The sequence below is a fragment of the Neofelis nebulosa genome, chromosome 2, assembly GCF_028018385.1.
Source record: "Neofelis nebulosa isolate mNeoNeb1 chromosome 2, mNeoNeb1.pri, whole genome shotgun sequence".
Classification (NCBI taxonomy): domain Eukaryota; kingdom Metazoa; phylum Chordata; class Mammalia; order Carnivora; family Felidae; genus Neofelis; species Neofelis nebulosa.
The window spans coordinates 141,603,318-141,629,519 of NC_080783.1; the positions used below are offsets into that span (position 1 = coordinate 141,603,318).

The following is a 26,202-nucleotide window of genomic DNA, read 5'->3' on the forward strand; positions in this document are numbered from 1 at the left end:
TGAGGGTTGATGGGGGGTGGGAAGGAGGGGAGGGTGGGGGATGGGTATTGAGGAGGGCACCTTTTGGGATGAGCACTGGGTGTTGTATGAAAACTAATTTGACAATAAATTAAACAAAAAAATAAACAGCACACACACACAAAAAAACAGATGAGGCTTTCATATAAGGTAGTGAGCTTGCCGATGTAGGAGGTATTCAAGCATACCACTGACCAAGGTTGTGGAAGGAATTTCTGCTCTGGGAGGGATATTGGACTAAATGACCACTAATGACCCTTCCAGATGTGAAGTTCTATGACTGAATAAATTTTAGATAATCCTTTCTAAGTTAGGAGTTATAACAACCAAATAAATCACGGAAGGGCTCCAAAGAAGACATATTTACAAATGAAAAGCAAATGTTCTCGTGGGATCAAACAATGGTGGATAATAAATGAGAATTCTTGAGAAGCCTACAAGATGTTGCTTTTGATAAGAAATAGATCATTTTTAAATAATGGAATTAGAAGTATTAACTTTCAGAATATGTTTAAATATTTGTTCTTTCATTCAATCTGTTTGCCATATTCAAAACCCATATTTACAAACAAAAATAGCCCCGAACTACTGGTGAAACGTACAGCATAGAGAATGTAGCCAATGGTTCTGTAACAGCGTTGTAAGGAGGCACATAGTAGCCACGCTTTTTATGAGCAAGGAAAAAGAAAATGAAGAGTGCCAGGGACCCACGAACTTCTTCCTTTGGAATCTCCAAATGCAGGGGCACCTCGGTGGCTCAGGTGGTTAACCATCCCCCTTCGGCTCAGGTCATGCATGGTCTCGCGGTTTGTGGGTTTGAGCCCCACATGGAGCTCTGTGCTGACAGTGCAGAGCCTTCTTGGGATTCTCTCTCCCTGTCTCCCTGCCCCCCCTCCACTGGTGCTCGCTCTCTCAAAAATTACAAGAAGGAGGGGCGCCTGGGTGGCTTGGTCGGTTAAGCGTCCGACTTCGGCTCAGGTCATGATCTCATGGTCTGTGAGTTCGAGCCCCGCGTCGGGCTCTGTGCTGACAGCTCAGAGCCTGGAGCCTGTTTCAGAATCTGTGTCTCCCTCTCTCTCTGCCCCTCCCTTGTTCATGCTCTCTCTCTGTCTCAAAAATAAATAAACGTTAAAAAATTTTTTTTTTTAAATTACAAGAAGGAAATAAACTTTAAAAAATACATAATAATAATTAAACAAGAATCTCCAACGGTAGCTGCAAGGATGAAAGGGCCTGGGGAGCCCCACTGAACTGTGCGCCGTCACCCCCCAGCCCCATATGAGAAGAAAGAGGTTGACCTCTGAGACCTACCGCTCCGCCGCCAACGTGTCTCCTGTGCAGTGCTTCTCTAGAGGAGGTCCTTCCAGCCTCTTGCACTTGGGCCACAAGGAATTCACTAGGTGAATCTCCTCTCTCTTCTCTCACAGGGCAGAGGCTGAGTCCCCGGTTGCCCCAGGCAGGAAGGAGGCAGTGCAGGAGAAAAGTCAGACCTGGGGGGAGGGCAGGGCCTGAGCCAAACTCTGCTTTCTTGCCACATAGCTTCCCCCCAGCGGCCCTCCTGGCGTCCTGCGGTTCACCTGCCCAGAGCTGCACCCCAACACCAGCCAGCCCTGGCCCCCCGGCACTGGGCCTTCACGCTCTGTCTGGTAGGGCAAGACCTCATTCTGGGCTCTATTTTAATCACCTGGGCCCGAGGACTGGAGATCCCTCCCTCCCTCCCTGCCTCAGCTGGAGGTCAGGGCCCGGAAGCCCAGCCTGCAGGTGGAGGCCTGCAGCTGCCCGCGGGGTGAAAGGGAAAAGTCCGGGGTGGGTGGTTGCCCTCCCCCTCAGAGCCAGAGGGCCCCGGTTTCCGCCTCATTCTCTTTGTTGTCTCACACTGTCTCCTTGTGGGGTGGACTGAGGTGGAGGAGACAACAAACATGAGGCCAGACGCTCCCTGGCCGATCTCAGATGAGGAGGCTCCATGTCTCAGACTCAGAGAAGGAAAGGTGACCTTCCCATGCTGTGCTCCTGGGGAAAGCATACATCTTTGTCCCTGTGGTTTTACCTTTAACAGTGCTACATAGGCTTTTTATTTTTATTTTTATTTATTTATTTTTTTAACGTTTATTTATTTTTGAGACAGAGAGACAGAGCATGAACGGGGGAGGGTCAGAGAGAGAGGGAGACACAGAATCTGAAGCAGGCTCCAGGCTCTGAGCGGTCAGCACAGAGCCCGACCCGGGGCTCGAATTCATGGACCGCGAGATCATGACGTGAGCTGAAGTCGGACGCTTAACCGACTGAGCCACCCAGGCGCCCCTATATAGGCTTTTTGAAAACGGCAAACAGGGGCGCCTGGGTGGCTCAGTCGGTTAAGCGGCCGACTTCGGCTCAGGTCATGATCTCGCGGTCCGTGAGTTCAAGCCCCGCGTCGGGCTCTGTGCTGACCGCTCAGAGCCTGGAGCCTGTTTCAGATTCTGTGTCTCCCTCTCTCTGACCCTCCCCCGTTCATGCTCTGTCTCAAAAATAAATAAACGTTAAAAAAAACAAAACAAACAAAAAAAAAACGGCAAACAGACAAAACAAAACAACTCCCCCCCCCCAACCCTTTGTATATAAAAATTTGGAGTTGGGATGGTTGAGGAAATGAGTTCTGTTTGTTGAATATAAATATGAACTCAAGGAAATAACAGCTTATTTCTGTAAAAGCTTTTATTCAGTACTAGCTTTACCCAGTATTTTTAGAAGCCAAAGTGCTTGAGCATTGATCACGCTCAGCTGTACAGCAAGTAGAGAGGTTGCTGTGGTCTCTACATCTGACAGATGAGAAGACCGGGACCACAGAAAAGCCATAGGACCTCCCTAGCGGAGAACACTGGGTCTCTGCCATGACTTTGTTCTTGAGGGCTGTGGTCAAATGAGCCAAGTCTGAACATTGCAGAATCCCTGACACACACTAGGTTCTTAATAAATAAACACGGGACAATCAGCAGCCCCCATTATATTGTCTCTCATGGTATCCTGTGCTTTTCCTTTATAACGTTAATTGCAACCTTCAATTATATATTTATGTGTCTGATGTCCATGCTCCCACGCCCACGCCATGATGACAGAGACCAAGTCTGTTTCGATCACCACCCCGTGTGCCTAGCAAAGTGTCTGGCACTGTGGAGGTCCCTGCCAAATAGATGTTAGGTCAATGAATGAACAACGGGCTTTCTTGTAGCAATTCTGCACGATCATGACTCTTGACCATGAAACTTTTCTGCCTCAGTTGCTAATCAATTCAATGGAAATAATAGAACATACTCTCTCAAGAACCAGTTGCCTCTCTCTTCGTTGGGAGATGTCATTGCTTGGAAAATGCTGCCGTTCCAGTAGCACTCCCAGGGTGCTGTGTACTTGGCAGCCGGGGCTAATTTATCCTCTTTCCCCACCCGTGATTAGTTGCAAGGAGGATGTTACCACTGACAAGACCCAATAAAATTATAAATTTATACCCCAAACCAAAGTCCTACCATGTTGTAAAGGAACATGAGATAAAATTTCTCGAGGAACTCCTGGAGTAGAAGCCCTTTGAAGGCCATCATTTGGCCATTAATCATTTGCCTGAAATCTTTTGTTGAGCTCTTTCTTGGCTACACACTGAGCCGGGTACGTGGGGCCCACACAGGAGCTGCTCAGGATGCAGACACTGGCACGCATTGGTAATGAGGACACGGTCTACATGTGCTGTGGGAGGCAGGCCAGGCGCTCTGAGAGATGTCTTCTGATCTCCGGAGAGTCTTGAAGACAAGGGCAACTTAACCAGCAAAAGAAGGCGTTCCAGGTGGAGAGAACAAGATTGAAAGCCACAAAGGCGTGGGAACTCCTGGCAAGTTCGGAACCCATCTCTGCCTGTTTTCTCAGGGCGAATGTATGGTTTAATGGCTATTGTTTGCTCCTCCTCGTGGTAGCAGTGTTTGGTGATGTTTGTTTTGGGTGACAGTGGGCTTTCTCACCTTGCAGTGTGTACGTGAGTGGTCACCACATATGATCTGAAAACCCACTCTCCTGGTCAGCTGACATCAATGGGGAGATGAGAAGGCATGCTGTTTCCGGCTGTTTCTATAACGGAGATCCCAAGAGAGCTCTGTGTTTCCATATTTATGATTCATTTCAGGGTCTTTCCAGGTTTGGGAAATGGGAGACCTCTTGCCTAAGCTCTTCCAACAGAGGTGGGAACTGGAGTGAGGTCCTTTGGGCCTGAGGGAGGTGGGCGGGCTGAACGGGCACTTTGGCTGCCCCCTGCCCCCTGACACTGATGCCTGCAAGCTCTGGAAAATTCCAGTGGGCTGCCTGCTCGCCCCCAGCTGGCTCGTGGAAGAACCTGGCTTTAGCCAGTTTGGGCTGGCTTATCTTTAGGGTGGATAGCTGGGCATTAGGCCCGGGAGAGGCACACCCTCAGTTCAGCCTGTTCCTCAGCACAGCAAGCTGCTGTGTTTTCCCTCAAGGCTGTCTGTGTATGTTGACACGGATTCTTCTTGGGAAATGATGGGGGGGGTGGGGGGGGGTGGAGGGCAGGATTTTATCCACAGGTGAAAAACAACAAAGCCTGGCTTTCCCATGAGATCATTTTGCTCCCACCTGGAAGCTAAAGCTTCCTTTCTGACCCAGGCTCACTCAGGGTTTTGTAACACTTTTGTCACAATAAAGTGATTAGCGGTGCATGTTCTTATTAAGGCTCCTGAGAATTTCCGCATTCCAGAGGGTCAGTTTCTCACCGGCGGCTCAGGTTTCTGTCCCCATGAACTCAGAGGACTCATAATGTTCTCATTACGAGTTCCTTCCAATAAGCTGAGGAAAGCAGACAGTTCAAGAATGTAAAACATTTAACCCTAATTGGGAAAAGTGGGAATTTATATTTTCCACTCAATCGATGACCCCTTTGCTCTAGTCTGGCCTTCTCCAGATTTGGGATGCACTGCTGCTCTGTTATTTATCTCACATCTGTTCACGTCCCCTTTCTCCTCCATAACCACAACCTCAGACTGAAAGGCACCTTCTAGTCAATTTAGGCCACCCCCTGCATTGTACAAGTGAGCACATAGGCCCAGAGAGGTTGACTGCTACACTGAGATCACAAGGTTATTTGTTTTAATGTTTATTTATTTTTGAGAGAAAGAGAGAGAGAGAGAGAGAGAGAGAGAAGGGGAGGGGCAGAGAGAGAGGGAGACACAGAATCTGAAGCAGGCTCCAGGCTCTGAGCTGTCAGCACAGAGCCCGATGCGGGGCTCAAACTCACGGACAGTGAGAGATCATGACCTGAGCTGAAGTCAGACGCTCAACTGACTGAGCCACCCAGGCGCTCCAAGATCACACAGTTATGAAACAGAAGGGATGGGTCCAGGACCCAGGCTTTCCTGCCTCCCAACTCAGCGCTCAGTCCACCATCTACACTGCTACCATCCTCGTATTCAGCCCCGGGTATTTTATGAAATTCTTTTCCCCAACTCTTCATGACTCTGTAAGCAGAGCACAGTGCTCTTTACGTAGGTGGTATTTAAGAAAAGGGTTGCCTAACTTTTGATCTGCTTGGGTTGCAACGTCAACTTGCAGGAAATGCATGAGAAATGTGTGGGGAAATTCTGCAAGCCGTCCTCCAGGACTTTGGCATTTCGTTTTCAAAAAATGGAGCAGTGATGTCAACCCCTCTTGAACGCAAAGAACAAACCGAGCTTGTTTTCAGGGACTTGCAGAGCACTGGAGGTTGGAATCCCTTTATCGACCATCATGCTGAGTTCAGGGCATCACCTGTACGCTGTCGAGTCTCTGGATCTTTTGGGCTCAAACGGAAAAGCCTCTTCTCCAACACGGGAGGGGAAGTGTAAGCTTTGTAGTTTCACAGAAGTAAAACCCACTGTGGCCTGCTTTGCAGGTACCAGATGTGGTGCTCTGTTACCCTGTACAAATGTTAGCTCATTCTATCCTCAGGCCTAAGTGGTAGAATTTATATTATTCCTAATTTTATGAATGAGAAAGTTGCATGTCCAAGGTCACACAGTCAGAACAAGGCAGAGCTTGGAGTCAAATTGGGTGACCGTAAGCCCTCCAATCCAGAAATGTCTGAAGACAGAGCAGGAGGGCTCCTGGGGAGGAAGCCCCACTGAGCTGCTACTTCCCCCCGGAGGCGGGGCTCCTGTTCTTCATGTTCAGATCCCTAAAGGGGATGGACACTTGTTCATGTCTCCTTTCCTCTGTTGCCACCTCCATATTCTATCCCCATGGGAGGAGGAAAAACAAGGAGAGGAGGCCCAGCTGCCCCCACCTGCCCTCTCAGTGTTTGGCACCAGTGGCCACAGGGATGAGGATGGACCGGACTCTGGTGCGATGGGCTCGTACCTGGTCTCAAGTTCTGGTGCAAGGGTTTGGATCACGACTGCACTTGCTCCCGGGAGGACAGAGGGAGGCTCTGTTTACCAACATCGAGTCTCTGAACTTAGTCTAGTGACCTTTGAGAAGTCATTCTCTAATGGGAATAAGAGTTATGGAGAAGGAATTTTGTTATCTTCTACACATATCTAGGTCATGTTTATGATTGCCAAATAAAACAAGTATAATTTTCCCCTCCCCATAAACTTAAGCAGACATATTGGAGAAACATTTTGTGCGTGTCTTTAGAAGATTGCTTATCTTTGTCTGGTGTCAGGTCACTAAAAAATGTGACGCCCTAGTAGTGAAAGCCCAGACCAGTTTTTGAACAATATCTGTATAGCTCTTAGATTTTATTTTATTATTAGTATTTTTGTTTAATTAGTAATTAGTAATTTTTGTTTATTATTAGTATCTTGTTCACCATACACTCCACAACAGAACTAAAGATTCCCTGTCCCAAGGAAGCCTGCGATCTAATGATGCTATTGGGAAGTCACTGATTTTTATTTTGGATATTTTGCAAATCAAAAAAAAATACTTAAATATGCATTTTAAGTATATTTTCATATAAATAGCCTATCAAGAAAGAAAAGGAAGAGCGATCAAATGCCAGAAGATCTTTTATTCTTGGAGTTCATTGTGCTGCCAAACAAAAAGGATTTTGTTTTACTTTGTTTTTTAAAGCAATCACAAACACGTCAAACATGGTGGTAGGGAGTAAACCTATAGGACCACTTTATAAGGAGCAAGAGTACTTGAAAATTATCAATATTCTTTTCAATTTAGAGACAGTTTGGGTGCTCTGAGTGAATGAATGTGAAGGACTAATGCATAAACCCTGTTTTTCAGTTAGTCTTGTAGCAGCATGCTCAATTACATAAGGAAATAAGCAGCGTTTAGAGAGGTGAAGAGTCCAGTTGATTTTACCCAGAAGGTTCTCCCAGAGCGGTTGGGAAGCAGAAGAATGTAGCTTCTTTCTTACCATCTGGATTGGCTGGAAAGCCACCTCCACCGATGTGAGGAACATTGCTATCACTCCCTGATTCCCCAAGCCCTTTCATGATTCCCAAGGTACTAGAAGCCCTCAAGCCAAAGTCAATCAAGACACGGTGTGCTTCCCAGGGTCTTCTCTGCCCCATGCAAAATGAGAAAATATTTCTTATCTTGGTGATTTGCTTTTGGTCCATTTGAGAATCAACAGCCAGATGTGAAAAAGGGGATGCAAAATGAAGCCCAGATGTAAACATTGCTAAGATAGAAAACTGACATGCTGAGAGTCTTCATGTATGCATTCAAGGGTATAAATGAAAATTTACCTTTGGGACACCCTGGTTATTTTGGAAGAAACAGTTGGGTAGCCCTTCCTCCCTTATGCTGGTTAATATGGTAGCAGCTGACCCTATGCCCCCATTTCAGAACATCTAGGGAGTAAATTTTGTTCACTGCTATATCTATAGTATTTAGAGCAATGGCTGGTACAGATTAGCTGCACAATAAATATTTGTAGGAATGAATGAACGCTTAATCAAAGGAGGAAATTCTCTCATGCTGCCAGGATAAATGTGGGGCTGAGAAAGATGTTCTGAGAACCCGGCATGAGAGCTTGACAGGCATTTTCCTATAGAAGCAACATTGTACATAGTGATTGGGAGTTCTTGAAATTGTGCTCTCGGTACCATGGTTACTGCAGGCACTTATGGCTTGACCTGAGGCCTTCATACAGTCTGTCATACTGTTTCCATGGGAAAACGCATCCGAGTTCCAGGAATTGGCTGATAAGTGACCTTGACACGTACAAACCAAACTTAGTTGAGATCTGACTGAAATTCTGGTTTAGCTGTGGTTGTTTTGCAATCTGCTCACAAATAAGGCATTGCTAAGAAACACGAATGGCCTTTGTTCTTGTGATTAATTCCTAGCAGGAAGTGTGGTAGAGTATCAGGAATGTAGACTCGGATTTTATAGACCATTATGCAGCTATGATATTTCCTTCAGTGGCCCAGGAAGACCAGAGGATCTTAAATAAACCACAGAGGAGTCCCTCCAGTTATGTTAATACCTTAGATGCTCCGGCTGGACAGAATGTGGCCCAGAAACATCATACCTGGCCACCAGCAGTCATGACTTTCAGGGAGATTCAGATGGAGCAGAGCAAAACCAGGGTATCCTCTCAGAAAATCATAAGGTTGGGCACGAGGCTGCTATCTGAGGGACAGCTGGGCATCATACATAAGGAACAGCACTGTCACATATTGATGCTGGTTTGAAGGGATATGCTCCATGTAGCCTCATTCAGGCTCTCCTGGAGTCTGGAGTTGGTGTGAAAAGCAGGCAGTCTCAGACAGCACCTGTGTTGAGGTCACAGACGTCCAGGTGGCAGTCTGGCACCTTGTTCTTCTGCATGAAGATCCTGGAGCCTCAGGGGAAGGTAGAGAGTCTAAATCTTCATAAAACGGCCCTAAAGCAGTGTCACCCTCCTGATGGAGGAGCTGATACTGGCTTTGAGAGAGTTCCAGACTAACTCAGATATACTTTCTGGGACATGAAGAAGGGGCTGGCAGGTCTTGGCCAGGGACAAGGACAATGTTGGAATGCACTAAGCAAGAAAGAGATTTAAAAAAAATTTTTTTAAATGTATTTATTTATTTTTGAGATGGAGAGAGAGACAGAGTGTGAGCAGGGCAGGGGCAGAGAGAGAGGGAGACACAGAATCCGAAGCAGGCTCCAGGCTCTGAGCTGTCAGCACGGGGCTCAAACTCATGGGGTGTGAGATCATGACCTGAGCTGAAGTCGGACACTTAACCGACTGAGCCACCCAGGCGTCCCAGCAAGAGAGATTTTTAAGTAATTGGACAGGTTATAGGGTCTCAGCCAGGATGTCAAGAATCTAGGTAGGGGTGAGGGACAGCACTGACTTCTTTTTTTTTTTTTTTAAATGTTCATTTATTTCTGAGACAGAGAGACAGAGCGTGAGTTGGGGAGGGGCAGAGAGAGAGAAGGAGACACAGAATCCAAAGCAGGTTCCAGGCTCCAAGCTGTCAGCACAGAGCCCGACATGGGGCTCGAACTCACAAACCGTGAGATCATGACCTGAGCTGAAGTTGGTCGCTCAACCGACTGAGCCACCCAGGAGCCCCACTGACCTCTTGAATAAAGGCAGCATCGGCAGTCACTGTGTCCCCATCAGAAGCTCGTCTGGTAGTGCAGTTGCAGTGACACTAGTAGCCTTATGCATGGACAAGAAGAAAGCCATGAAGGGCACAACCAGCCTGAGCAGAAACACTGACACTATGTTAGCCTCATTGTCAGGTAGGCGCTCCTCAGGTGGTGGCGAAGATGGGCAGCTATAGTGCCAAGTTCATATCGCACCAGCTTTGTCACCAACATGGGAAGAGTATTCCTCTTCCCCAAGAGGACCCGTGAAAGTTCCAAGCTGATGCTCATCGGCCCTGCATGGGTCATGTGGTATGACTGTGACCTTGATTGGCCAGGCCTGGGGACAGGTGACCACTTTCAAGCTCTTGGACTGAGATTGGGGGGAGAGGTGATTCCCCAAGAACACCTGAGTTCCTATCATCTAGGAGGAGAACATGAGTGCTGAACAGCAAAAATCTCACATTTCCACATTTCCTGACTTACAAATATGTGATTGCGTGTAAGTTAAAGCCAGAACCTAAATGAAGAACCAGTCACTTAAGGCCTTCATGCAGCTGCCAATGTTCCTAGAAAGTGAAGGGGCCTCCCCTGACCTGTTCTGGCACATTTCTTAAGATACAGCATGCTCAAGCACTCGGCTCTGGGAAAAATAACCACGTGATTAACAGACATATGGACTGGAAGATGGGGGAAGGGCAGGCAGGAGGTTAAGAGAGAAGCCTCATGGGCAGTATTACTTAGCATAAAGGAGGAAATGAAGCAAGAACTGAAATCATGAGGTGGGTTTTTTTTTTGTTTGTTCTTTGCAAAAAAAAAAAAAGATGCAGCATCTACGTTAATCTATAGCCTTATGAAAACCCAAGTAATTTCTGTTATTGTGATATTTTTAGGTGGCAGTGACCTTCTTGATTTCTTCTTTATCATTTTCTGATTTTTGAGTTAATCTAATATGGCAACAGATTCTTCCTGATCAGGTAAAGTTCCTCTCATTCTTCAATGGCACCCCTTCAAAGAATCTTTCCAGATTCATGTGGGGAGGGAGCTTTTTTCTCCCTTCCTTGTCAGCATTTCTGCTTTTGGACATGCCACTGTGGTAGCAGTTGCTGTGTTGCACAGTGATTTCTTTCACCTAGACAAGAAGCTCTGTGAGACTTGAGGTGTGGTATTTGACTTCACTGAAACACATAGTAGGACAACACTTCCTTCCATGTAGGGCTGCTGCCAGAATTACATCAGCTGATGCACGAAAAACACTTAGCACGTTGGGGTGCCTGGGTGGCTCAGATGGTTGAGGGCCCAACTCTATATTTCGTCTTAGGTCATGAACCAAAGGTCGTGGGATCAAGCCCCGTGCTGGGCTCTTTGCTGGGCTTGGGGCCTGGAGTAACACAGTTCTGGTCTTAATCTGTTAGGCACCAAGGGACCAAATCCTATCTGCAACCGTAATGAGGATCCCTGACTCAAGATACAAGTGATGAGGCAGTGAAAGAAATGCGGGGTATGTCCTTCTTGAACACGGGTTTGGACTCAACTGCCTGCACGGATCACTACCTTCCTTGGGAAATGGGCACACATTTAGCGGATCTCAGAGCCAAAACAGTTTCTGCAGCTTGTCCTAGATGGAGTATCAAAAAAAAAAAACAAACCAAAAAACCCCCACCTATCCCAGGGCGCCTGGGTGGCTCAGTCGGTTGGGCATCTGACTTCGGCTCAGGTCATGATATCACCGTCTGTGGGTGCAAGCCCCGCATCGGGCTCTGTGCTGACAGCTTGGAGCCCGGAGCCTGCTTCGGATTCTGTGTCTCCCCCTTGCTCTTCCCCTCCCCCACTCAAGCTCTGTCTCTGTCTCTCTCAAAAATAAATAAATCTTTAAAAAAAAATTTTTTTTAAAAATTAAAAAAAACCCAAAACCTATCCCTGTATGAGTAGATTTGGTTCCTCAGAAACTAATGAAACTAACAGGGAGACTTGAAGGGGATGTGTGAAAGGGGATGTAGAAATGAACTTGAGATAAGAGACCCAACTGGGCATTGTAATGTCTGTAATATACTTTAAAATATTTTACCACAGGCAGAGTGTTCTCATATACCAGAGTTACGTGATAGCCTAGGTACTATCGTTTGTCCTAATTGAGAATTTACATCCTAAGGTGGAAAGCCAGCACTCTAATTAGGAAACCTGTATTCCAGAAACAGCTACTGGAAAAGCTTCCACTATCTTTATCTCTGATCAGCGCCAGACAATTTATCAGCTGACATAATTAATGTTAGAAATAGGTTTCTGCTGATGAAATTGGTGGCTTTCTAATTAGCATAATGGATGCTACCAATGCAGTTTCATCAGTGAGATTACTAGTGGCGAAGATAATGTGGATTTTAGAGTGGGTCCCTGCCCTAGCTTGACAAGAGAACAAAAAACTAGCTAGTCCTGTAGCTCTTAATGTTGCAATCCTATGTTCAGAGTTGAACTCCAAAGATTCTAGTTGCTTGGTGCTTATAAGGTTAATTTAATTCTGCTCTTAGAATATTGTCATGCTTTTCTGAAACGGTGATGAGATGTCAGAAGCTGTAGCAGCCATGCCTTAACTATGAAGGACAAAGCTAACATGTTGGGTGTATTAATTTAGCCAATACTGCTCTGTGAAAGGGAGGTATATATAAAATGTCCTCCAAAGGCCAAAGGGGCTGTAAGACTGAAGAATAAGGCCAACAAGTACAGCTTGTCAAGAAATGATTCATTAAAGGAACTTATGGAGAGAAGCATGTCTTGGGTGGTGGCAAGAGGATATCTCTGCGACCCCACCTCCTGTAAGATCTGTTTTGACCTGTTTTCATAGCCTTAGAGACTGGGAGACCACCCAGGAGGAGAATGTTTGAGAATCATAGTCATATCTCCAGAGCAGATCAAGGATGTCATGCTCCAAGAGTGTACTTAAGGGTGTGGTTAAACAAAAAGGAAGAATTTGGGGGGTGGGTGCTGTGCTCAAGAAGGCTTCATGTCACAGAGGAGTCGTCGCGGTGGATTTGTCCAAGATGACATCAATCTGGTTCACACAAATACTCCTTAACAAATTACCCCAAAACTTAATGGCTTAAACAACAAAAATCTCTCATGGTTTCTGTGAGCCAGGAATTTGGGAGAGGTTCTGGCTTAGGAGTTTCCCATGAGGTTGCAAACACATGCTGGTTGGAGGTGTACATATTTGAAGGTTTGACTGTGGCTGAAGGACCTGCTTCCAAAATGGCTCACTCACATGCCTGGCAAATTGGAACTGCCTGCTGGCGGGAGGGCTGAGTTCCTCTCCATGTCAGCTTCTCCGTGTGGCACGGGCTTCCTCACAATATGTTGTCAAGGTTCCCAAGGAAGCATCCTGAAAGAGAGAGCCAAGTGGAAGCTGTATGCTTTCGGTAATCTGGTTTCACATAGCATCACTTCCACCTCACTCTGTTGATTAGGATTGACAGTCTACAACCCCTACAACGTAGACACCACCTCTCGGTGGGAGGAACATCAGCCTCGTTGCATGAAAAACATGCCATAGAAGAAATATATAGGGGTGGCCATCTTGGGGAAATATCTGCCATACTGCCCTAGTCTGCTTGAGCTGCCATAAAAAATACAATGGGCTCTGTGGCTTAAACAACAAATATTAATCTCTCACAGTTCTGGAGGCTGTAAGTCCAAAATAAGGGTGCTCAGGTTTTTGGTGAGGGCACTCTTTTTGGTTGTCTTCATATGGTCTTTTCTTGGTATGCGCACATGGAAAGAAAAATATCATGTCTCCTCCTCTTTTTTATAAGGGCATTAATCCCATAATGAGGGTCTCACCCTCATCACCTAATCTAGTCATGATTACCTCCTGAAGGGCTCACCTCCAAATACCATGACACTGGGGTTAGGGTTTCAACAGAAGAATTTTTGGCGGGGGGTGGGGAGGACACAAACATTTAGTCCATAACATACAATAAGTACAGATGGTAGAGAGAAAAGATAGAAAATGCTATGTCCTGGGAACCATCATCATGCTTCTAAAATAATCAACTTGGGAAGCATTTCAGGATGTCTCATTTCTAAGACAGTACATTTTCTTTATTGATTAATTTGGGTATTCTCTTACTGTATTTTACATGGTATAAAAGCTAGAGCAAAAGACTGGACTCAAATTTTCCTAAGGCCACTTAGATAATATGACTTGATCTAAGCATTTAATCCCATCCACTTATTCAACAGATACTTATCAATGGCCTTCGATGTGTCAATCAGGTACTGTTTAAGATGCCAGGGATAGAATAGTGACTAAAACAGAAACTCCTGACATCATGTAGCTAACACTCTACTATGTGTTCTGTGGTCTCTCTGTGTGTGCGTGTGGTGGTGGTGTGAAAAGTGGCAACTGAGAAAGCAGATAAATAATTAAAATCATGTGAGTGGTGAGGAGTGCTGTGGAGAAAAATGAAGCAGGGAAGGAGGCTAAGGTGGCAGGGAACATCCTCATGAAAAAGGTGACATTTGGGTAAAGACTTGAGGGAAGTAAAGGAGTAAACCATGTGCAAAGGCCCAGGTGGGAACAGACCTGTGTGTCTGGGGAGCATTAAGTAAGTCAGTGTACCTGGGGACTGAAAAGAGTAGGAAATGGGGACAGAGAGCTCATGGGGAGGTAGGAAGAAATTGTATCACGGTATGGGAAGCCATTAGAGCTTTTGATTAGAGGGTTAATATGATCTGACATACTTTTAATAGGATCACTTTAGCTGCTGTGTTGAGAATGAGATCAAAGAGGGGCAAGGGTGGAAACAGGGAGGCTAGTTGGGAAGCTACCAAAATAACTCTTGTGAGGAACTATGTTGAAAGATTGGTAGCAATGGTGGTGGCAAGAAGAGGTCAGATTCTGGATATGTTTTGTGAGCATTTTCTGACCGATTGGGAGTGGGGTATGAGAGAAAGAGAGGTGGCAAGGATGACCACAGGTTTGGGCCTGAGCATTTCTAACAAGAGTGTTTCAGATTTCTATTGCTGCATAACTAGTCATGTCCTACCTTGGTGGCATAAACAACAGCATTTGTTTTGCACACAAATCTGCAGTTTGGGTAGCGCTCTGAGGGAACAGCTTGCCTCTGCTCACTCAGTGTCAGCTGAGGCAGCTCCAACGTTGGGGGCTTGTTTCTTCTGAGAGTTCACTCGCTCACATATGTGGTGGTTGATGCTGATTGTTGGCCACATCTATATGTGGCCTTTCCATGTGGCTGCTTGGCTTCCTCATGCCTTGGTGTCTGGGTTCCAAGGTTCCAGGGGTGAGTCACGTCAGAAAGAGAGAGAGCCAGGTGGAGCTTGTACCAAAAACTTCTTTCCTCAAAAGTATTTTTTTAATTCCAGCATAATTAAAATACAGTGTTTTTATTAGTTTCCGATGCACAATGTAATGATTCAACAATTCTATACATTACTCAGTGCTCATCACGATAAGTGCACTCTTAATCCCCTTCACCTATTTCACCCATCCCCCCACCCACCGTCCCTCTGATAACCATCAGTTCTCTATATTTAAGTTTTTGGTGTCTCTTTCTTTCTTTGTTCATTTGTTTCATTCCCTAAATTCCACATGAGTGAAATCATATGGTATTGTCTTTCTCTGACTGACTTAATTCAGTTAACATTATGCTATCTAGATCCATCCATGCTGTTGCAAATGGCAAATTTTATTCTTTTCATGTCTGAGTAGTATTCTATTGCATATATATACCACATCTTTCCAGATCTTTTTTTTTAAGTTTATTTATTTATTTGGAGAGAAAGCATGAGCACAGGAGGAGCAGGGGTGGGGAGAGAGAGAGAATATCTCAAACAGGGTCCACACCTGTGGAGCCTGAGGTGGGGCTCGAACCCGCGAACTGTGAAATCATGACTGGAGCCAAAATCAAGAGTTGGATGCTTAACCAACTAAGCCACTTGGGTGCCCCTATACCACATCTTTATCCTTCATCTGCCAATGGACACTTGGGTTGCTTCCATATCTTGGCTATTGTAAATAATGCTGCAATAAACAGAGGAGTACATATATCTTTTGAATTCGTGTTTTTGTATTCTTTGGGTAAATACCCAGTAGTGGCATTATTAGGTCATATGGTAATTCCTATTTTTATTTTTTTGAGGGACTTCCATACTGTCTTTCACAGTGGCTGTACCAGTTTGCCTTCCCACCACAGTGCAAGAGGGTTCCTTTTTCTCCACATCCTTGCCAACACTTGTTGTTTCTGTGGCTTTGATTTTAGCCATTCTGACAGGTGTGAGGTGATATCTCATTCTGGTTTTATTTGCATTTCCCCGATGATGAGTGAGGTTGAGTAGCTTTTCATGTGTCTATTGGTCATCTGAATGTCTTCTTTGGAGAAATGTCTGTGCATGTCTTCTGCCCATTTTTTAATTGGGCTATTTGGTTTTATGATGTTGATTTGTATAAGTTCTTTATATATTTTGGATACTAATCCTGTATTAGATTTGTCATTTGTAAATATCTTCTCCCACTCAGTAGGTTGTCTTTTAGTTTTGTTGATTGTTCCCTTTGTTGTGCAGAAGTTTTTATATTGATATAGTCCTAATAGGTAATTTTTGCTTTTGTTTCTCTTGCTTCAGGAGACATACCTAAAAAAAATGTTGCTATGGCTGATGTCAGAGAAATTACTACCTGTGCTCTCATCTAGAATTTTTATGGTTTCAGATGTCACATTTAGGCTGTTGATCCATTTTGAGTTTGTTTTTGTGTATGGTATAAGAAAGTGGTCCAATTTCATTCTTTTGCAGAATTCTTTTGCTGTCCAGTTTTCCTAACACCATTTAAAGAGACTTTTTCCATTGCATATTCTTGCCACCTTTGCCAAAGATTAATTGACCATATAATCATAAGTTTATATCTGGGCTTTCTGTTCTATTGATCTACGTGTCTATTTTTGTGCCATTACCATATTGTTTTAATTACTGTAGTTTTGTAGTGTATCTTGAAATCTGGGATTGTGATACCTCCAGTTTTGTTCTTCTTTTTCAAGATTGATTTGGCTGTTTGGGGTCTTTTGTGTTGCCATACAAATTTTAGGATTATTTATTCTAATTTTGTGAAAAATGCTGTTGGTATTTTGTGTATCAAACTTATGACATCACCATGGAAGTCTTGCCTCACTTCTGCAACATTATGCATCAAGGCAATTACAAAGTTCTGCCAAGAGTCAAAGAGAGGGAAATAGACTCCATCTCTTGATGGGGAAATGGCAAGAGCACATGTGAGCGGATATATTGTTGTGTGATTTATTTTTGGAAAAAATAAATAGAATAAAATAAATGAAATAAATCTTCTACAGACAAAGTAACATATTTATTGACATGAAGAAGGTTGGAGTGGGGTGAGATCAGAAGCTGATATTAGGAGTTTGAGATAATTCTGACATGCCCCTTGGCATTTGTTTTCTTTTTTAAAAAAAATTTTGATTTATTTATTTTGAGAGAGAGAGAGAGAGAATGAGAGAGAGCAGGGAAAGGGCAGAGAGAGACAGAGAGAGAGAGAGAGAGAGAGAGAGAGATATGTGGGACTTGATCTCATGAACTGCAACATCATGACCCAAGCCAAAATCAAGAGTTGGACGGTTTAACCAACTGAGCCACCCAGGCACCCCATCCCCTTGCACTTTCAAATGGAGAAGTCAGATAGGTAGGTGGATATGTGAATTTTGAGGTCAGGGAGTGTCATCAGTGTTAATATTTAAAATCAGAAAGGCAGATAATATGACAAAGGAAGTGAGTATAGATAGAATGTGATCCAAGGATTGAGTTCTGGGGCACCCCGACATTTAGCAGTAGGAGAATGTGGGGATTAGGAGAGAATGGGGATATGGTTTGGTACCCTGGAAGCCAGGTGAGAGAGGTATTGGAGGAGGAGGCAGTGGGCCAAATTTTTCAAAGTCTTGCAGTTTATGATTCTGTGATGATAAACACCTGAACAGGTATTAGTTTTCTTACCTCATGCTGTTAGGCTCCATCAATTCAAATTCTTGTCTCTGTTGGACCAGAAGCTTCTGAAAGGCAAGGATACTGGCATTAGTCATCTCTGGACCCTCTAAGGAACTATCATCATGTTTCCCACACAATCGATACTTAATAAGTGAGGGTGAACAGAAACTGACAAAAAGAGACACATGTGAGTTGAAATTCCTTAAAAGGGCAGTTATAAGCTTGAGAAAATATTCTCATTATTTGTGGTAGTTATGTTTCATAAAGTTTCTATGAACGTTGAATTAGCAAACACTGAACCACCCTTTCAATGTAAATACAGGGTTAGATTCCTGTGATCCTCTGGTCACAGCGGTTTCCTCCACCCATCAATATATAACCTTGTTTTATGTATGTTTCTGTTGAAAGACACCTTATTATATATACTGTTGATTCATTAACATTGAACTTGCAGCAAACAGCACCGTAACTCATGCCTGCACGGCGTCTAATGCACGTATTCTCTCCATAAGGCCCCTTAGAGCCTGGAGCTTTGCAATCTTGGCCAGCACGTCAGCACATCGCTTGGGAGTCATTTTAAACCACGAAATCACCAGGAAAAGACACCAAAATGTGAAAAACGTGACACTAAATAGACTGTGAAAAGGATGTTTATTTATAGGAAGAGAGTGGAAACAAGAAGGTAGAGCATACTGTTGTTGGAACTCAGTGGTGTTGCTCAGCTAGAAAGCCAGAAAGCAGTGCAGTGGGCGCCTCAAATTTCATGCTGTCTCTAGTGAGCGCAGAAGAACAGGGAGCGCTGATTTGGGGAGAACAGATACATTCTAGCCACTGGCACATTTGCAAATATGGAATCTGTGAATCATGAGGATGACTGGATCTACCTTGCGTGAAACTGAATGTAAAGGGCCAAAGAACAAGGGTTTCATAGCTTTTACCTTGGTACATCCATTTAGAAGGGGTCATAACTTCAGTACATTTTACCTTTCTTTCTTTCTTTCTTTTTTTAAATTTTAACTTTCAAGATGTCATTATTACTTTGGGCCTTAACGCCTTACACAAATAACTCACATTATAGTTCATTTTGATTGCATTAATTTGAAGTCAGATTTTATTACTTTGAAAATGGCTTTACATTTCTGAGCCTACCCACTTTGGTCAGCCTTTTCTGCCTCTATTCCCATTAAGTGGATGGTCTGAACAGGTTTTTCTATTTGGGTATTGAGGTAACTGAACAGAATAAATTGGGGTCCTCACTTAACGTTCTTGGGGAAGACAGGCTCCTGCAGAGAGAGACTGTGTTTCAGGGTCTAACTTTGCTGTGGGTCACAGCCAAGTCCATCTAGGATTCCACCATAGCACAGAGGTGTTTGCCTGTGCAGGCTTTCAATACCGTGTCAGTGGCAATTTGCAGAAATTCCGTGCAACATTCAAAAGCCCATGACTGGGCCAGGTAGTTGAGAGTTGGGAAAAGCACAAACTGAATAATAGTATTTATGGAGACTGGACCAGAATAGTGCTGGCTCCCCCAGTGGAGGTGATCACTTCCCTCCCTGAAGATGCTATGAACGTCCCATGAAAGAAAACAGACCAGATGTGGCTTTAAGGGAGAAAATATCTTGATCTTTTGGTTTTAATAAGCAATTCCCTAAATAGCTAAATTAAATTTAAGAAGAAAATGGAAAACAAAACTCCAATGTCCTTTAAAAATGCCCTTATAATTTTCCATGGGCCAATTTTTTATACAGTTAAGGAAAAGCAAATTTGTTACCTTTTCTGGCAATCTCAAACTCTTTGGTTTCTGATTCCTAAAAAAATTATTTAACTCATTGAAGAGTAATGTGGCTGCCTGATCAAATGCCCACTGGCTGCTTGGAGCTGGGGATCCCTCTGGAGAGGCTCAAGGGCAGCCCCAAGGGCCTGGCTCTGAGTGCAGTTCCTGTCGGAAGCTGCCTCAAAGCAAATGCAAGATAAGCCAGGAGCTTCTGTGGGGAAGACAGCAGCATCCATCTTGCCATTAGGCCGATCAGTTTTCTTCTGCCTCCTCTTTCCTTAAAACGTTGTCTTCCCGCCAAGATAATGTCCAGGCTTACACAAATGCGAGAAGTGAGGCAGAAAGCCACTGCACTTGCTTTGCCTAGAAATTAATCTTGAACTCTCAGAGGAGCACTTAATATCCTGTGGAAGCAACACTCTCCAAATACAGCAGCCCTGCCACTCTGGGAGCCAGATTGCCATTGACCTTGATTTCCCAGCTATGAAAGATTTTGGAAAAGGCCTTTGAGGAAAAGGCAGTCACAAAGCCCATCCACTTTCCTTGGGCCAGAGCACCAGGCAGATTAAGGAGGAGGTCCCCAGAAAGGTGCAGCCACTGGTTTTGAAGGAGTGATAAAACCCCACTGGAATAAACCAGAAGTGTGGGATCAGTTAACTCAGGGTTTCACTTGCAACTATTCCTATGGATGGAAGAGGTTCCTTAATGCAGACTTCACCGTTGTCGGTCTTTCCAGGGAAGCCTTCCTTTTTGCGATGTCTCCGTGCAAGCAGTGGGGCACGGCTGCAGGCGGACCTGTCTCCCTGCCACCTGTGTGCATGCGCAGAGATGAGTCACAGTCAGCTGGCCTGTGAAGCTGAGTAATGCGTGGCGCCTGAGACACTGTTCCTTGGAAGTGAGGTGTTCTTTATTTTTCGCTAACTGAATGAGATGTTCTTTAACATGCCTCACAAACACAGTCTGATGTAGAAAACTGCCCACAATAAATGTGTGTAGCCATTTCCTGTTTCGAATATAAAGAAAGAAATATGTGATTTTTACTCGTAGAAGTTTCTCACCCCCCACTCGTGTTGAACAAACATGTCTTCAAGGAGAGCAACATTAACTGTCTTAAGGGACCTGTTTCTCTGTCGGGCCCTCCTGGTCTGACCTGGTTCAGAGGTTCTTTTCCGATCTTTGATGGTCAGGGGTAGATGACAGCAAGTCACAGGTCCGGTTTACAAAAGCCAGGTGTTCTGGTGAGCGAAAGCTTTCTTGCTTTCAAGCTAGGGTGGCCAACCACCGTGGTTTTTCCTGGACTGAGAGTTTTCAGTGTTAAGCCCAGGAAAGTCCCTGGATGAGTCGATCACTGTATTTCAGGCCAACTTGTGCCTAGGGAAGCCACAGAGTAAAGGACTTGCCAGCGTGGGCTCTGGAGCTGACTGCCTGAGTTAGGACCACTGTCCATTATTTAACTTGCCATGTAACCGTGGGCGAGTTACTTAACCAGCTCCTCAGTTTTCACACCCCAAACCTGGGAAAAATAACATCTCCCTTTTAGGGATGTCGTGAAGCCAAAATGAAATCATTACGTACAGTGTCCCTCCGTGAGCTGCACACATAGGAAGGGCTCATAAATGCTGGCTATTTTTGTTGTAATTGTTATTATTTGAAGGTAAAACAGTAGCAGTGAAGTGGGCCACCCGTGGGAAAAATGGCAACTAATATACCTGAGGTCAGCCCAGAGCTATCAAGAGGTGGTCAAATAACATTCATGACAGCTTGAGAAGACACGAAAGCACAGGAATGTGTTCTTCTGTTTGGAAACTGTTGATCAAAACGGATTTTACTTTGAAAAGTTTTGGTGCCTTTAGGGGCAAGTTTCCATTATCTGGGAAATCCGGGCAGATGGATTTCTTGGCTAGGGGAGGCGTAACTCCAGGTGTGCTCAAGGCCCCGCAGGCTTCCTAAGTGCCCTCGATGCGGAAGCAGATGCCAAGGGGAGCCTGTGGTGCGTTGGCTCCTCCCGGGACGCAGGATCAGGCTGCAGACCCTTGGCATGTGCCGTGGAAAATCTTCCCACACTGGCACCGGGGCTCCAGACACATGTGTTTTAGATCAGTGTTAATCGAGTCAGCTTCTGAAGCTCTTACTTCCTGTCATTTGGCCTGCAAAATTTTGCTGAGTCATTTGACCTCATGCATCTTCTAAAACAGTAGTCACATGACCAGAGGAAACTGCTGTGGGCACACAGCTTGCCTACGGGCACGTAGTTTTGCAAACTTAACCCAACCAACATGCGGAGATCACACACTGCCGTGCCCTGCGTTGAATTAGGGACCTGGAACTTACTGGGAGCAGCAGGGCCCGGCTTGTCCTCAAAGCACTGGCTTTCTAGTGGGAAGGACAGGTGCATATTCTAGGACTACAGGCCAGACCCTGAAAAGTTTTATGAACAAAAACATAAACTGTGTGACTGGGTGGTGCAGATTAATTCATTCTGACTAGGAGAATCACAAAGAAAGGCACACCCAGCTAGAGGAGAACACGTAAGACTTGGACGCTGAGAAAGGGGAAGAAAGTTTGGACAGAGGGTGTGCAGAAGCCAGAAAACATAGGCAGGTTCACGGGGTCATGTTGGGCACCCAGCATGCTGGATTGGACCACAGGAAGCACAAAGGGGGTTCGGTGGGAGGTCAGTTGGGCCTGCTCATAGAGAACGGAGTGAATACACGAACCTAGAGTCTACACTTTCTTCCATATGCAAGAGGAAAGGCTTTGGAGCAAGGGAGTGATAGGATCACAGCAAGGCCTTAGAACATGACTTGGTCAAGGAAGGAATCTGTGGGCGGATAAATGCAGGCGGCAGGAAGGCAGGGGAGGGCAGAGGTCTTAGTCCCACAAGGCAGGTAAGAGTTGATGAGACCTGAACTTTGGAAATGGCAGAAAGAATGGAAGGGAAGCAAGAGAAGACACTAATGGAAACTTTGGGAGGGAGAAAGAGAGGATTTAACCTCCATTTCTCTGCACCAACCCCAATGTGGGCACTGAGCCGGGAGGGACAGCAAGGAAAGGAAGAGCAAGTGAATAACAGTCTGGGTAGAGCGGCAAAGATCACAGGTTGCAGAGCTGAGGGGAAGGGAGTTGGTTAGCCTACAAAAAAAGGGCTGAACAGCACCTTAGTGACAGCTTGTCTGTACAGGAGAGACACCAATCACAGCTGTTTCCCAGTCTCCTCAGAAAAAGGCTCAAGTTAAGGTCTGGAGAGTTTAAAGGAGATATTAAGACAGAATTTCCAAATGGAGAAAGAGAGGCCAATAGCAGGAAGTGTTTTAACTTCAGGGTGGTTTTGTTTCTGAGCTTCAATGTTTGTGCCACTGCCTGGATATGGGAAGAGGTTCCTCCTTCTATCTCCCTTCCAGAAAACCACCTCAGTCCCGCCTTGGTCAGTGGTTTCCTTTTTGACCGGAAAAGTCAGCATCACTGTTACTTTAAGGAAAAGCAAAAAGCACTGGATATGAATTCACCTTTGGAGATAATTGTACAAAATTCCTTTGTTAATTTTCAATCAGCATACTGAAAGTGACAGGTGTAAGTGGGTTTATGATGGTATTCACTATCAAAATCAAGTCCCTGAATTGGCTCATAACAAAATGCCACTTCAAAGCAGCTGTGGCAGGAAAAAGGGCATATTGCAAGGTTGTGGGGGCTTTGGGGTCACCCAAAACAGGAAGTGACTGAGAGCTGAGAGTCACTGAGCCCCAAGAGCCCCAGTCAGTCCTGGCTTCTGCCTCTCCCTGAATCAGCTGCCTTCTCTCTCTCTGCAGGATGACCTTCACCACTTCAGCCATCCCATCCCGCAACACCTGAGTGGCCCGTGCACAGGTTACGGGACCAGAGAACGCCAGTTCATGTTTATTTATCTTAATTCCGATCTCCTGGGGACTCTGTCTCACCTAGGTGAACAAGGCCATATAGCTCAAGCATAGCTGCTAAACGTTGTGCACTACTATGGACAGAGCAGGGGCGGTTCTCAGGGAAGAGTGTCATGAGCTGGACAGCCACCTTCTGATGCCCCTTTAAAAATCATGACAGGATCAAACCTCTCATCCTGCATGGCAGAATATTTGAAATGCAGAGACTAGGAATATGTTAATAAAGATAAAGAACTTCCGGCACAAAAATCACTGAGAAAAATCATCCAGAATTGTAGAATCACATGATGCAATTACATCATTTATTAATGTGGTCAGCAAAGAAAGCATTGACCAGCCTTTGGCATTCTTGAAACTTAGGAAGAGCCAACCAGTCGTTACCATTCTATGGATACACAGGAACCACCACTTCTGAAACTTCTTCAGTTGTGGCAGCTTTGTTTTACTCACATCACTTCCCTTCTCAGAAATCATATGTATTTCTATTTCGTAATCTTAAAACTTTTGAGCAAGAGATTCAAGGCCCATTCCATCACATAGCACCACACTCTATCCCAATCTATTTCATTCTTATTGCTTACCTCATGTTATTCCCCATCTCAGTGGTTTCAAATCCAGGCAGATTTTATATTAGACACCTGCATCTCACCCCTGAAGATTCTGATTCTGGACCTTGGGAGTCCGTGTGTATGTGTATGTGTATATATATATATATATATGTGTGTGTGTATACACATAATTTCTTTATAATGTTTATTTATTTTTGACAGAGAGAGACAGAGCTGTGGAGGGGCAGAGAGAGGGGGACAGAGAATCCAAAGCAGGCTCCATGCTGTCAGCACAGAGCTTGATGTGGGGCTCAAACTCACAAACTGTGAGATCATGACCTAAGCCAAAGTCAGATGCTTAACTGACTGAGCCACCCAGGCGCCCCCAGAGGTCCATTGTATTCTTTATCCAGTTTCCCCAAATGGTCACATCTTAAAAAACCTAGTACAATATCACAGCCAGGTAAGGCAGTCGAGGTGTAGAATCTTCCCATTTCCACAAAGATCTTTTCTGTTGCCTTTTTATAGCCATACCACTTCCCTCCTCTCCACCCGTCTCTGACCACTGGCAACCACGAATCTGCTCTCCATTTCTACTATTTTGTCATGTCAAAAATGTCATACATATGGAATTGCACAGACTATAATCTTTTGAAATTGGCTTTTTTCACACAACACAGTTTTCTGGAGATTCATACAAGTTAAGCGTATCAATAGTTCATTTCTTTTTTTAAAATTTATTTATTTATTTTTGAAAGGGAGAGAGAGAAAGAGAGAGAGAGAGAGAGAGAGAGCAAGTGGGGGAGGGGCAGAGGAAAAGAGAATCCCAAGTGTGGGCCCAAAGTGGGGTTCCATCTCCCAAACTGCAAGATCATGACATGAGCTGAAATTCAAGAGTTGGGTGCTTAACTCACTGAGCCATCCAGGGGCCCCATAGTTCATTTCTTTTTACTGCTAAGTAGTATTCTGTGATATGGATATACATAGTTTCTTTAGCCACTCACTCTGGGTCTTTTCACCCTTATTGAAGTACAATTGACAAATAAAATTATAAAATATTTAAAGTGTACATCATGATGATTTGATAGACATATATGTTATTAACCTATTCCCTCCCTTGAGTTAATTAACATATCTATCACCTTACATCCTTACCTTGTTTTGTTTTGCTTCAGTAAGAACACTTAACGTTCTAATTTCTTAGCAAATTTCAATTGTAAAATACAATGTTATCAATAAGAGTCACCATGTTATACATTAGATCCTCAGACTTTTTCATCTTATAGCTGGCAGTCTGGACCCTTTCACCAACCTTTCCTTCTTTCTCTCCCCCCAGGCCCTGTTAACCACTTTACCCTCTGTGTCTATGAGTTTGACTTTTTTTAGATTTCACATTTAAGTGGTACCATGCAGGGGCGCCTGGGTGGCTTAGTCGGTTAAGCGGCCGACTTCAGCTCAGGTCACGATCTCACGGTCTGTGAGTCCATGAGTTCGAGCCCCGCGTCAGGCTCTGGGCTGATGGCTCAGAGCCTGGAGCCTGCTTCCGATTCTGTGTCTCCCTCTCTCTCTGCCCCTCCCCCGTTCATGCTCTGTCTCTCTCTGTCTCAAAAATAAATAAACGTTTAAAAAAAAAAAAAATTTAAGTGGTACCATGCAGCAACTTTCTCTGTCTGACTTACTTCACTTAGCATAATGCCCTCAAGGTCCATCCATGTTTTTTTCACAAACAAAAGGCAGGACTCCCTGCCAAAAACCTTTTTTTTTTTTTTTTTTCCCATCCATGTCCAATTGCTTGAGCAATATTTGTTGAAAAGGTGATCTTTCCTCCTTTGAATTGCTGTTGCACCTTTGTCAAAAATCAGGCATATTGTATGAGTCTTTCTTGGTCCTCTGTTTTGTTTTATTGCTCTATGTGTCTATCCGTCTACTAAAAGCCACACTGTTTTTATTACTTTAAATGTATATTAAGTCTTAATATTGGGGAAAATGATTCTTCCCACCTTCTTCCCTTTCAGGATTGTTTTCATTATTCTAGAGTCTTTGCCTTTCCTTATAAATTTTGGAATAAGTTTGTATATATCTACAAAAAACCTTGCTGAGATTTTGATAGAAGTTACATTAAAACCACCTCAACATAATAAAGGGCTCCTATGAAAAACCCTCAGCTAACATCATACTCAATGGTGAAAAACTGAAAGTTTTTCCCCTAAGGTCAGGTACAAGGCAAGGATTCCCACTCTCACCACTTTTATTCAACAAAGTACTAAAGTCCAAGCCACAGCAGTCATACAAGAAAAAGAAATAGAAGCCATCCAAATTAGTAAGGAAGAAGTAAAACTTTAACTACTTGCAGATGACATGACACTATATATAGAAAACCCGAAAGACTCCACCAAAAAAC

General features: G+C 44.4%; 1 long non-coding RNA gene across 1 annotated transcript in view; it reads right to left on the minus strand.

The window, feature by feature from the left end:
• Positions 1-7,021: 7,021 nt before the first annotated feature.
• LOC131504345 (uncharacterized) overlaps positions 7,022-26,202 on the minus strand; it is a 90,094-nt gene continuing 70,913 nt past the window's right edge. Inside the window, exons 2-3 of the long non-coding RNA XR_009257940.1 lie at positions 17,575-17,630; positions 7,022-12,940 (exon numbers count right to left, since the gene is read on the minus strand). This is a non-coding gene — a long non-coding RNA (uncharacterized LOC131504345). The remainder of the gene's footprint in view (positions 12,941-17,574; positions 17,631-26,202) is intronic.